This window comes from Eurosta solidaginis, chromosome X (assembly GCF_040869045.1).
Source record: "Eurosta solidaginis isolate ZX-2024a chromosome X, ASM4086904v1, whole genome shotgun sequence".
Classification (NCBI taxonomy): domain Eukaryota; kingdom Metazoa; phylum Arthropoda; class Insecta; order Diptera; family Tephritidae; genus Eurosta; species Eurosta solidaginis.
Genome location: NC_090324.1, coordinates 109,924,432 through 109,935,166, shown reverse-complemented (window position 1 = coordinate 109,935,166; position 10,735 = coordinate 109,924,432). Strand labels below are relative to the sequence as shown.

Below are 10,735 nucleotides of genomic sequence, written 5' to 3'. Positions count from 1 at the left end.
ATATCTTTTGATATTTAACAGAGAAGAACTATTACGCAGGGCCTAATTAGCAAATTCGAGTTTGATGCTCAGAAGCAAAGGGAAGGGTTTCAATAACCTAAAACCACCACTCAAAAACAAATTTTCACGCAAAAGAAAAATTTTGGAATCACCTCTTTATTATCTTTTAAAATTTATTATAACCAAATATATATATGTATATATATGCAATAAAGTGTTATTTTCAGCTCTTCGCCACTGAATACCAGATTTTATGAAAAATAATTATATACGTGTGTGATATAATATAATAAATATGTGATATAAAGATAAAGTGAAAAAAATCGAATATAAATGTGAGGATTAAACGACTCGAACCCAATTTATATTGATTTTAAAGAAAAAGAAGATATTGTATTTAAAAGGAAAAACCAGTGAGCCTGTATGTGTGACCGGTGTGCAATGTAATATGTGAGGTTATGTCTCCTCCCCTAAAATGAATATTGCTGGTTTTAAGTGTCCAAAGAAAAATTTGCTTGCCACAATTAACGCGTGTAGCTAGAGCCAATAAATGGTCTATTGCAAAATGAGCGTTTGTGTTTGCGCGTTTAAATTTTTAACGAGCAGAAAGCACTGTGTTAGTGAGTTTTTCAATATTCTAAGAACGACCAAATTGGTGTCATAGAAGTTGAACAAGCACCTTTTGTCACGAATAAGCTCAAAATTTGTATAATAATTTATAACCGCGATGGTTGCAAGAACCGAAAGTGCAGTGCAGTGCAACGTTTAATGGGAAGTTTAAAGCCACTGACTGCTAGCCTTAGGCTGTGTCCAATACCTCTTACCACGGGTGGGGGAGAGTATTGGATAGACAAAAGGCTTTGTAATACCATTGTTTATTCAGTAATTTTTTAATCACCGCATGTGATTAATATGAACAAACAATTTTTTACACTTTTCTCTTGTGTCACATTTTTAGCAAATCTTTTATCACCGCATGTGATTTAAATGAAAAAACTTAAACACTTTTTTATTTGTGTCACTTTTAATTTGAGCACATACCTTTTAACCAAACGCTTTTAATATAGATGTGATGAATTCTGACGCTGTACAAATTCCGTTGCTGGTGTCCGGAATGGCTTTGTAGTCAACGCTTATATTTCTGCTTTGCTAGTAACGTATTTGATAAATTGTATCGCTTTTGTTAGTGGACTGTATCTCTGATTCCTTTACTGGCGCTGATGGACCATGAAAACTTGAGCTGGCGGATTCCAGACTAGTTTCTCTCGATGGAGGTTAGGCAGTGATTAATATTAAAATTTCAATAGACTTTATTTCACAAAATTTGCAGTGGAAAATAACAGAAAGAGAGTTTAAAGGTGCAAGCATGCAATTGCTACAATATTACCTTTAATGTATCCAGGGACTCTGCGTTCTGGCGGTGTGACGTTTAATGTGGTTTTAACTTGCGGCTTCAAGACGTTCGAGCGTGCGTAAACTGCTGCGGTTTTAATCCAAGTGAACGAGTTCCCTTTCCACGCATTCCGTTTACCCCCAAAGCTAACAGGCCTTTGGCGGGGTAACTTAACGAAACGTCAATTTTGCTTTTAGTATATGTGCTAACGGACGTAATAAATAAGCGGTTCTGTATTAAATTGCATTAGGGTGGCCGGCCCTTAATTTTCCTTTGGGGTTAGCCTGCTGGCCTAAACACAGCACATAATATTATAGCTGGATTTTTTATTTCAATAAGTCTTTCGAGTTCCTCTTTATTGCCTAAAATACTACTAATATTAAGATAAAGACAAAAAGGATATTGATTTCTTGATTGCTACTTTCTAGTTCTAGATTTACTTTCAATATATTTTTTATATGCGGGGCATTCCTTACTTAAGGCAGTATGGTGTATATCCGCTTCTAATAGTTTTTTATGTACAAGCTCACAACAATTTACACACTTAAAAATACTTGATGAGCAATTTTTTAAGTTATGATTTCCTGCACATTTACTACATGCTTTTCTGTTAATGCATTCAACAGCCTTATGATTAAAATCTAAACATTTAAAGAATCTAAATACTCTTACGTACTCAATGGTAATGCAAGAGTCCCACTCTATATTTATTCTCTTTTGGTGCAAAATATTTTCAAACGTCTCTGCATCTGTTTCAACAAGTGCATTAATTAGTTTTCAGCTGCTGAATCTTATTAAACAAGGCTTCTTCAATTATGTCTTTCATTTCTCTCTTTCCGATTTTGTTTTGATCGCAATTTTGTATCAAATGTTTGATTTCAATAAATTTCATATTTATATCACATAATGTGCACTGATTACAAAACCACTTAATATTTGCGTTTTCACTCAGCAATTTGATTTCCTGTCTTTTAATATTACTACATTTAATGCAGAAAAAGCTGCCATAGCCTCCTGAACATGGAATAGAATCGTCTATTTGTAACATTTTCACCATGCATTCTTTACACTCAGAGGGCGGCATTTTGCCTTCCCTCCCGCAACTTGTAAAAAGTTAATAAAGTCACTATCTTTCCTATTATTTTGTTTTGTTTGATGAGGTTTATTAACACAAGATTACTTTGTTAAATTAAAACCAATAGGAAAAACTGTTCTGTGCATCAATATAAATATCTATACGTAGCTAACAAAACGTATCGTTGGCGTTCCGCTATAGATTTGAAGGACGCTTTCTGGCAGATTTCTCTGGAGAAGAAACCAAGAGAAAATACTGCTTTTACTGTCCCTGGCCAGTTTACCGTAATGCCTCTCGGGATGTGCAATGCAGCACAACGAATGTGTCGTCTCATGGACAAGGTTATTCCGGCCGCTTCATGTGAGTGTGTTTTTGTTTAGACGATTTGTTAGTGTGTTCCGAAGATTTTGTGTCTCATATGTGTCTGTTCGAAAAGGTCGCTCGGTGTCTTCGCGAGGCTAAGTTAACTATTAATGTAGAAAAAAGCAAGTTTTGTTTTAAAGAGGTTCGCTATTTAGAATACGTAGTCGGGGATGGATGCGTTAGGACAGATGCCAATAAAGTGGTGGCTGTTAGGAACTTTCCAGCTCCGAAAACCCCGAAACAACTACGACGGTTCCTGGACATGTCGGGCTGGTACCGACGTTACATACAGGATTACGCGACTATTGCAGCTCCGCTGCACGACTGCCTCCAGAAAGACAAAATCAAAAAGTTTGCAATGACGGACGAAGCAACAAAATTATTTGAAATTTTAAAGCAGAGTTTGGTTTCTGCACCGGTGCTCACACATCCTGACTTTAATCGTCGTTTTTATATTCAATGTGATGCATCAACTGACGGAGTGGGAGGGGTTTTGTTTGAGTTGGACGATAACCAGAACAAAAGACCTCTTGCCTACGTTTCGCAAAACTTAATAAGGCGCAGAAGAACTATAGCATCACAGAACTGGAATGCTACGCCGCTATCGTGAGTGTGAAGAGATTCCGACCTTATGTGGAATGAACCCCGTTCACCATCATAACTGATCATGCCAGCCTCAAATGGCTCATGAATCAGAAAGATCTTTCTGGGAGGTTGGCAAGTTGGAGTTTGAAACTCCAGTGTTATGACTTCGATATTCAACATCGGAAAGGTGCACAAAACGTGGTTCCTGACACACTCCCACGAATGCACATGGACGAAATACAGACGAACTACAGAGTCATCGACGTATGTCTCGAGTCACCGTGCTTCGAGTCGGAAGAGTATACGGAGTTAAAAAATACGGTGACCGAGAACAAGGACAAACTACTTGACTTGTGTTTGTCGGACGGTTACGTGTACAACCGGACGCAATTCGACAGGGGGGATGATTTTCTAGCGGACCAGATCTGGAAACTCTGGGTTCCATCGGAATTGTGACCGGGGCTGGTGGAGTCGTCTCACAGCTCACCGTCGGCTGGACATGGCGGTATACATAAAACTCTATCCCGACTACGTCAAAAGTATTACTGGCCAGGAATGGTCACCGACGTATGCGCCCATGTAAAAGACTCGAAACTTGCAAAACTAACAAAACTCAAAACGATTTCAAACAACCCATGATGGAGAAACAAAAGCTCACAGAGCGACCTTTCCAACGTTTGTTCATAGATTTTATGGGCTCGTATCCTCGTTCTAGTGATGGTATCGTGTTTGCCTTTGTATGTCTAGATCATTTTTCAAAGTTAGTGGTTTTAAAGCCAATGAAAAGGGCCACTTCTGCTGAGATAGTAAAGTGTTTAGAAAAAGATGTGTTCCCTGTGTTTGGTGTACCCGAATATGACCATTCGTACAATGGGAAACAATTTGTTTCCAAGGTCTTTACTAGTTTCCTAGAGAAATATGGCACCAAGCATGTGAAAACTGCCTTCTACTCACCCCAGGGTAACGCTGCGGAGAGGGTAAACAGGTCTGTTTTACAGATCATTAGGTCATTCATTAAAGAGAATCAGAAAAATTTGGGACAAATGTGTCAGAGACGCAGCATTTGCTCTCCGCAGTGTTACACATGTAGCAATCAACATGTCGCCGTACTACGCCACTTTCGGTATACCTATGATACAGCATGCTGCATCATACGAGTTTTACCGAAAGCTGGCGGCGGTTAAGGATGCTGATTGTGAAATAGAAGCATTCAGCGATAGAATGCAGCTTATCCGAAACAAAATTATGAAAGAGCTGAAGTTGGCCCATGAAAGAATCCAAAAGGTATACGACACTAGAAGTAGAGATGTGAAGTTTAATATTGGGCAAGTGGTATATCGCCGAAACTTCAAACAAAGCTCCCAAGTTGATAATTACAACGCCAAATGAGCTCCAAAACAAGTCAAATGTCTTCTTTTAAACGTTATAGGAAATTCAATGTGTGAACTTGGTGATAGCAGTGGGAAAAAGATCGGCGTATGCCACGCTAAACACATTTTTGCAAAATAGTTTAATGCTTCTTGTAGTGCTAGTACTTTTGTTCTATGTTTATTTATTTATTAATTGACGCAGTTTATTTATTTATTAATTGACGTAGTTTATTTATTGACGTATTGCATTTATTAATTTATTGACGTATGTGATTCTTTTATTAAATTATTTTTATTTTTCTTGACTTTTTATTTATTTGATTATGTTTGCATTTATTTAATTTTTTTATTTTATTTATTTATTTATTTAACTTTTTTTCCACTTGACTATATGATCTGTGATATTTTATTTTATAAAATTTTTTTTTCATAATTTTTCTGCTAACTGTGATCTTTTATTTTATTATACTCAGTTGAGAAGAGCTCACAGAGTACATTAACTTTGATTGGATAACGTTTGGTTGTACAGATATAAAGGAATCGAGATAGATATAGACTTCCATATATCAAAATCATAAGTATCGAAAAAAAATTCGATTGAGCCATGTTCGTCCGTCCGTCCGTCTGACCGTTAACACGGTAACTTGAGTAAATTTTGAGGTATCTTGATGAAATTTGGTATGTAGGTTCCTGGGTACTCATCTCAGATCGCTATTTAAAATGAACGATATCGGACAATAACCACGCCCACTTTTTCGATATCGAAAATTTCGAAAAATTGAAAAAGTGCGATAATTCATTACCAAATATGGATTAAGCGATGAAACTTGGTAGGTGAGTTGAACTTATGACGCAGAATAGAAAATCAGTAAAATTTTGGACAATGGGCGTGGCACCGCCCAATTTTAAAAGAAGGTAATTTAGAAGTTTTGCAAGCTGTAATTTGGCAGTCGTTGAAGATATCATGATGAAATTTGGCAGGAACGTTACCCTTATTACTATATGTCTGCTTAATAAAAACTAACAAAATCGGAGAACGACCACGCCCACTTTAAAAAAAAAATATTTTTTTAATTCAAATTTTAAAAGAAAAGTTAATATCTTTACAGTATATAAGTAAATTATGTCAACATTCACTTCCAGTAATGATATGGTGCAACAAAATACAAAAATAAAAGAAAATTTCAAAATGGGCGTGGCTACGCCCTTTTTCATTTAATTTGTCTAGAACACTTTTAATGCCATAAGTCGAACAAAAATTTACCAATCCTTGTGAAATTTGGTAGAGGCTTTGATTCTAGGACGATAACTATTTTCTGTGAAAAAGGGCGAAATCCGTTGAAGCCACGCCCAGTTTTTATACACAGTCGACCGTCTGTCCTTCCGCTCGGCCGTTAACACGATAACTTGAGCAAAAATCGATATATCTTTACTAAACTCAGTTCACGTACTTCCCTGAACTCGCTTTATATTGGTGTAAAAAATGGCCGAAATCCGACTATGACCACGCCCACTTTTTTGATATCGAAAATTATGAAAAATGAAAAAAATGCCATAATTATATACCAAATACGAAAAAGGGGATGAAACATGGTAATTGTATTGGTCTATTGACGCAAAATATAACTTTAGAGAAAAACTTGGTAAAATGGGTGTGACACCTAGCATGTTATGTAGAAGAAAATGAAAAAGTTTTGCAGGACGAAATCAAAAGCCCTTGGAATCTTGGGAGGAATACTGGTCGTGGTATTACATATATAAATAAATTAGCGCTACCCGACAGATGATGTTCTTGATCACCCTGGTCCACATTTTGGTTGTTATCTCGAAAACGCCTTCACATATACAACTAAGGGCCACTCCCTTTTAAAACCCTCATTAATACCTTTAATTTGATACCCATATCGTACAAACACATTCTAGAGTCACCCCTGGTCCACGTATATGGCGATATCCCGAAAAGGCGCCCAACCATAGAACTAAGGCCCACTCCTTTTTAAAATACTCATTAACACCTTTCATTTGATACCCATATCGTACAAAAAAGTTCTAGAGTCACCCCTGCTTTATGGCGATATCTCGAAAAGGCATCCACCTAGAGAACTAAGTCCCACTCCCTTTTAAAACACTCATTAACACCTTTCATTTGATACCCATATTGTACAAACGCATTCTAGAGTCACCTCTGGTCCACCTTTATGGCGATATCTCGAAAAGGCGTCCACATATAGAACTAAGGCCCACGCCCTCTTAAAATACTCATTAACACCTTTCATTTGATACCCATATTGTACAAACGCATTCTAGAGTCACCCCTGGTCCAACTTTATGGCGATATCCCTAAATGGCGTCCACCTATAGAACTATGGCCCACTCCCTCATAAAATACTCTTTAATACCTTTCATTTGATACACATGTCATGGAAACTCATTCCAGGATTACCCTCGGTTCATTTTCCTACATGGTTATTTTCCCTTATGTTGTCACCATAGCTCTCAACTCAGTATGTAATGTTCGGTTACACCCGAACTTAGCCTTCCTTACTTGTTTTTAATTTAGTTTTTCTATCTGTGATATTTTATTTACTATTAGATATGTAGAGTAGTATCTGTGATATAGGTTTAAGTAGTAGCATTAGCCCAGTGATTTAGGTTGTAGGTAGTCAGTAGAGTAGTTTAAAAGCGTGAAGAAAAATAGGCCCAGCATTGAGTCGTGGGTCGAGGCCACACGTTGGACGCGGGAAATGATGCTCGCCGGGCTACGTTTAAACTTTTCCACGCACTCGCTCCATAGTACAGGCACCATCGGCGGCTGCGAGCCTATAACGACAGCCTGTCTTCATACTGGCTGGAATGAGTGGCAGCGTGTATATGTGTCTATGTGTTTATGTGTTTTGTGTCCAGGTCCATGCCTTAGCCGCAATGGTGCCACTAACCTTGTGTATTGACAACATTGTAGCTATAGCGAAAGGAAATAAGTTGTTTCGCTTGGCATCATGTCGTTATAATAAATAAAATATCACCATGTTGCTAACAACCTAGCAACATTGAGGAATGCCATGCACATATGTGTTTGTTTTGTTCTGTATTATGTATGTGGATGTGTATTGGTACAAGGCTATGAGCGTGGGAATGTATCAGTGTGAGCAGTCAAGGCACGAACCAAATATATCTGTGTAGGTGTTCGTTTTGTAAAGCGGTAAGCGTCTAAATGCATGAATGCAGGATTATATGAACCCATCAATGAAAAATACGGGAAAGCAGAAAAGAAAGTTTAGCATGTGTAGGTAGGAATTTTCCGTTTCTGGGTAACGTTCCTTACCACGGCGGTGGCTATAAAATAAAAAATAAATGTAAGGCGCGATAAACTCCGAAGAGATTTTAGGCCGAGCTTCTCTTCCAATTTGCGTCGTGCTCTTTTTTAATTTTTCCTACTAATTGCCGGGACGGGACCTACTTGTTTTATGCTCCGAACGGCATCTGCGAGGCAGATGAGTTTTCACTGAGAGCTTTTCATGGCAGAAATACACTCGGAGTGCATGCCAAACACTGCCGAGGGACGACCCCGCTTAGAAAAATTTTCTTCTAATTGAAAAACTTTATTTCTAAAATTTTGATGTTGCTTTTCCCGGGGTGTGAACCCAGGGCATTCGGTGTGGTAGGCGGAGCACGCTACCATCATACCACGGTGGTGGTGGCTATAAGAAGGGGAAAAATGAGTCAACGGGCCAAAGTATAATTTTATCAATGCCAGTGCAAAGTGTTAAATACTTAAAATTCTTTTAAATACTCCAAGTTTTTAGTTCGCGCCTCAAAACGAAGTTAAAGCCTGTGTGCCAAATTGTTTGGCCAGCTAAAGTCTTTTTTTAATTGTGTAGTGCGCGGCGAAAAGTTTATCGCGAAAGCTAAAACCAAACAAATCTGGATTGCCACCTAGCTCCTGATCCTGACCGTTGCAGCAGAAATGAGCTAAACAACAACGTGTGTCGCAACAGCTAAAAACCAGTTAAGTCTAATTGTTTCCTTTGGCTTTGGAGTTGTTTCTTTTTCCAGCTTGGTATGCCCACTGGGAAGCTGGCTTCTATATAGCCAATTTTCCCAGCAAACCAAAAGCAAACTTGCATGCATGTATGCACGCCTTCATACAGACACATGTATGTCGGCGAGCATATAATCATGCAGACAAAAAATATTATTATCCCCAACAATTTTTAACGCTAGCGATCTTACAGGAATAACCTTTCTTTTCGCATCTTAACAGGGCACTCCCTGCTGGAAAGCACCACTGGGCACAGGTTGAAAATCGGGTGCGGCCTAAAGGCCAAGTTGGCGACATACCGCCGGCAACAACTACCACCTCGCACTACACTATATTTTTAATTTGGTGGCGCACACCACAAAACCAACCACTACAGCAATTTTTTTATTGGCAACACACGGCCGCAACAACCACAACAGCATCTTTTTTATATTGGCGGCGTAGCGCCCGACAACAACTACACCATTTTGGTTATATTGGTGGCGCAGCACCAACCACAACCGGTATTTATTCTTTTCTTACAACAAAAACAACAAATTCTTCATAGTGGCGACATACCACCCAACAATAGAATCATCTACAAGAAGTTGGAACTTTGCATATAGCAATTTTCACCAGCAGCGTTGAGGCGCAACAACAACAGCAAAAACACAATAAAATTTTCAACATCAATAGCAATTTTCACCGGCGGCGTTAAGCAGCAATAATAGCAGCAAAAACACAATAAAAATTTCAACGTCGATAGCTATGTTCACCGGCGGCATTGAGCCGCAACAACAACAGCCACGTCACCACATACAACAAAAAAGAAAAAAAAAATTCAAGACAATTTTTGCAAAACGACATTTAAGAAAAACACCAGCAATAACCACAACACATTTTGTACAATTTTGGGCCGGCGCATGAAGTCCTGGTAACCTAAACAACAGCAAACAATGGCGGAGGGAGGAGCTGTTCCGGAATCATATTTGGTCATATTATTATTTTTGTATATATTTATATATTATTATATTTTTTTATTTTTATTTAAATACTATCATTGAGGACATAATCTTCGTAGGGAATGGGCAAAAGGGTAATTTCTTTACCGGGGCAAAGCATTTTGTTGTTAGGAGATATATAGTTTTTTTTATAGTTTAACTCCATATTTCAGGAGTTAATGAGTTCTACATTATCTGCATTATCTTTTTTTCATTTTTTTCTCAGTTTGAAATTTAATTTCTTTTATCTTTTGGTGCATTTATCTTCTACCATATACACATTTCTTTGCTCGCACATGTTTTCTGCTACCTATGGTAGCACTGCACCAACAAAAACAAAAAAAAAATAATTTTCGAATTTTGAATTTTCGTTTTTTTTATATGTTTTTTTTTTTTTAAGGATTAAGGGAGAACCAATTTCAACATACCTTTTTCTTTGCCCACCCCGAGATTATACACGATAGTGTGCCTTCCGCACCAAAGAATTTTTTTTTTTTTGTAGAATGCACACTTTTTTTTATATATAATCTTAGCGTTCGATCATCACGCTGTTAAAATTGATACTATCAAAACACTCAATAACCAAGATTGCAAGCGAGCGATCTGGCTGAGTGATTGAGGTTGGCTAAATTGAGCGTGGCCGAGGGTACAAATGTATGTATGTTTTTGACTCCTACTATTTCAGCAAATTCAGCACATCCACTCAACTGCACCGGCGCCGTTGGAATACGAGTATATGGGGGAGTAAAATTTGAGCACAATATTTTTGCCAATACACATATTTGAATGTATGTACATATATTGGCATATAATGCCTGATATTCTTGAGAAAATAGAAGGAGGAAACCTAAACATAAGGAATATATGTACATACATAGCTGCAAATGTACCCACATTTTGTTTATAATATGCCTAACTGGTTTTTGTTTT

General features: G+C 37.8%; 1 protein-coding gene across 1 annotated transcript in view; it reads right to left on the bottom strand.

The window, feature by feature from the left end:
- The window catches only part of Pur-alpha (Purine-rich binding protein-alpha), a 1,789,254-nt gene that overhangs the window by 838,507 nt on the left and 940,012 nt on the right, over positions 1-10,735 (bottom strand). The gene's annotated exons all lie outside the window — the stretch shown is intronic.